At 49.5% G+C, this 3,046-nt stretch overlaps 1 long non-coding RNA gene across 1 annotated transcript; it reads left to right on the top strand.

The window, feature by feature from the left end:
- The first annotated feature begins 210 nt into the window (after positions 1-210).
- Positions 211-2,482, top strand: LOC109293117. The gene is made up of 2 exons (XR_002096248.1): positions 211-974; positions 2,096-2,482. It is a non-coding gene; the product is annotated as an uncharacterized LOC109293117 (long non-coding RNA).
- The last annotated feature ends 564 nt before the right edge of the window (positions 2,483-3,046 follow it).

Raw genomic sequence — 3,046 nt, 5'->3', positions numbered from 1 at the left:
AAGAGCCGGCGGGAGCCTCGCGGCTGAGCTGCCGGCTGCTTCCTGCCCCTCCAGGGCGCGTGTCACTCAGCGGGGTCTCCTGCCCGCCTACCACCCTCGGGTCTGCTTGGGCTGCATGTCGGGGTGGTGGTTTTCATAGCCAAGGATCAAATAACAGGCCAGGTTTGGAGCAGCTGAATCCCGGGGGGGTCCTGCCACAGGGGACAGATGTGGAGGGGTGTTAGCCCCGGGCCTGCCGCCTTTTCTGGTGGGGGCCAGGAGCTCTAGTCACAGCCCGGGGGGACTGTGTTGTGGTAGGCACAGCGTAGCTTTCCAGTCTGCCCTGTTCATATCTCTTCAGTTTCTCTCTCCTCCACCGCAAGCTTTTCCTTTGCCATCACATGACTTCAAGGCTGTCTAGTTTCCTGGGCTGTCAGCATGGCTTTTTCTGTTCCCTTTGATCTAGCAGTGAGGCTTGCCTTCCAGCCCTCCCTCCAGCTGCACAGTGCTTTTCCATGTGTCATGCTTGTGTATAGCGCTTGCCTTCAGCATATTTACTAACAGCACTAAGGGGTCTCCTGTGGCAGTCTTCCCAAAGACACATTTCTGCAGTCATTTTTTAAAATGAAATACCGTTTATCTAAAAGGATGTGGCTAGTTGGATAGGCCCAGTATTGCTCTCAAGAGGAACACTTGGAACATATAAAGATAAGAAAAACTGTACAAGAAGCCATTTCTGACCTCATTATCACTTTGTGTTTGCATGGGCAGTCAGAAGACACCTGCAACATGAGGCAGTGGCATTTACATCCTGCTCCTGCCCTGCTGCCAGAACTGCTGGTGAAACACCCACCACCAATACACGGCTGCCACAGAGCGTGCCCACCCGTATGCTTCTGGTGGTGATGGCTCTGCATGGCTTCACCCAGCAGCTCTGCTGCTGAACTATGATGTGCGCTTCATGGGGGCACCTGCTGCTGAATGAGCTGTGGCAGGTAGATGAGGCATAGCCATGTCTATCAGGATTTCAACGAGCTGTCAGGTGGCAGCAGAAGTCTTACTGAGCTAGTAGCTCTGCTGGTACAAAAGAGGGGTCTGAGAGCAGAATAAAGCTGCACAGTGTAGCCTTGGAGTAATATTCCTGCCCATCTGCCCCAAACAGAGACTCAGGCAGTAGCAGTGGCAGCAAAGCAAGTGGAAACTCAGTGCAGAGGAAATAACTGTGTGCAAAGAAACAGTTCTGGAGCACGTGCCTGGCTGAAACCCTTGCCAGCGCTGCTAGTGGAAAGCTCCAAGCGCATGCTCTTCCCTTGCATGCGAGGATGTGGGCACAGGTCACCCGTCTTTCTCTGAGACATCCTGTTTTCAGCAGGAATTGAGGCGAGGCAGTTTCCATCACATGCACTGTGGCTAGGATGATATTCCTGTCTGAGGGCTGAGCTAGAAAGGGCCAGCTGTGAAACAACAAATACAATCCTGCCACATCAGTGAAATGCAGCCGTGTCTGGAGGGGAGCACATCCAAGCAGAGCAAAGCTATGCACTAATTTAGGCCAGGAAGTGAAAAATAAATAAAGTTTCTAGTTGAAACTGCAGTGGATCACCTTACTTGTGAGACAATTTCAAATTATTTTCCTGCTTAGTGCTGAGTGCAAGACCCTTGCTTGTGTGACAGTGTGTAAGCGCCATGTACACTAATACAGGGTTAATGGATTGCTAAGGGCTCAATTAGTTCACCTTGTTACACCTGCAGACTTGTCCAAAGGTAGTGGGTTGTCACCCTGAAGGGTATGATTGTCGGGCTCATTTCAGCCTGACATTTCATCAAGGGCGGGGGACACTAGGTGGTTGCCGTTAAGAAATAACATAAGCTCCCTGCTTTTCTGCAATGGTAAAGGATGTCAGTCGCTTGACATCCCAGTTCCCTCCTCCTGGGAAAGGGATTCACGAGTAGGGACAAGAAGTAAAGGTATTTCCAATGGTGATTAGTATTAGTAAGTGACATTGGACCCCAGCAGGTGATCCTGTGGGTCAGACTCCCACAGATGAAGTCAGAGATGGTCTCAAATCTACCTTGGCAGGTGTCAATTAAGTTTTGTTTTTTTAATTCCTGCCAGGCAATTCTAGAGGGAAGCTAGGAGCTGCTGCTGTGAAACAAGAGTGGAGCCTTGAAGGGATGGAAGATGTTCCACGGAGGATCTGTATTGTGCTACATCATCTGTTTGGACTACGGATGTCCTGACCGGGGATGGATTTTAGGGGGAGATGATTGGAGAGTCCAGTAACAACACCCCAACACCACCACCGCCAATAGAGGACTTGGGTCATCCTGGAATAGTGACAACTCCTAGTCTCTTTATCCATTTCACTAAGGCTCTCCTTGCCAAATAGGCCTGTCCCTGAGTGCAGATGCACAAATCTCTGCAGATTAATACAATTCATCCAGTTTTGGCTTTGGATAGGAGCTGAAACTCACCCTCCACTGAGTAGAGAAGCAATAATCATTGCATCACAGAGACCTAAATGGAAAAAATATCCTACTAGTGCACACCCTAAGGTTTGGAGCAAAGGTCATATCATAGACTTTTGTGCCAAGCTTTTTTGTGTTAGCAGGCCTGAATTGCATGATAAAACCTCACCAGTGCTGGGAGAATAACATGAGACAACTGTAATGTCAATACTACCTTTTACACAGCATGTCAACAGATCACAAAGCACTTTATATGGGGCATCAGCATCTTGCCCCCAGCATACAGATGAGGAAACTGAGGCACAGAGCAGTGAAATTGCTTGTCTGAGGTAACTGAGCAGCCAAGTGGAAAAGCCAGGACTAGAACCAAAATCAACTGAGAGTCAATCCGCAGTCCAAAACGCTATTCAGTGTTAACATTGATGTCCTGGCTGCATTCAGCACCAAGCTATAGATTCATAGAAGTTGGGTCAGAAGGGACCTTGTAGATCTTCCAGTCCAACCCCCTGCCTGGGCAGGAGAAAACTGGGCTCAAATGACTCCAGCCAGGTAGGCATCAAGCCTCTTCTTAAAGACCCCCAGGGTAGGAGCCAGCACC

The sequence above is a fragment of the Gavialis gangeticus genome, unplaced genomic scaffold (assembly GCF_001723915.1).
Source record: "Gavialis gangeticus isolate Ggan-Ray unplaced genomic scaffold, GavGan_comp1, whole genome shotgun sequence".
In the NCBI taxonomy this organism is placed as follows: Eukaryota; Metazoa; Chordata; order Crocodylia; family Gavialidae; genus Gavialis; species Gavialis gangeticus.
The sequence above is the reverse complement of the archived record's forward strand: the minus strand, read 5'-3'. Positions and strand labels throughout refer to the sequence as shown.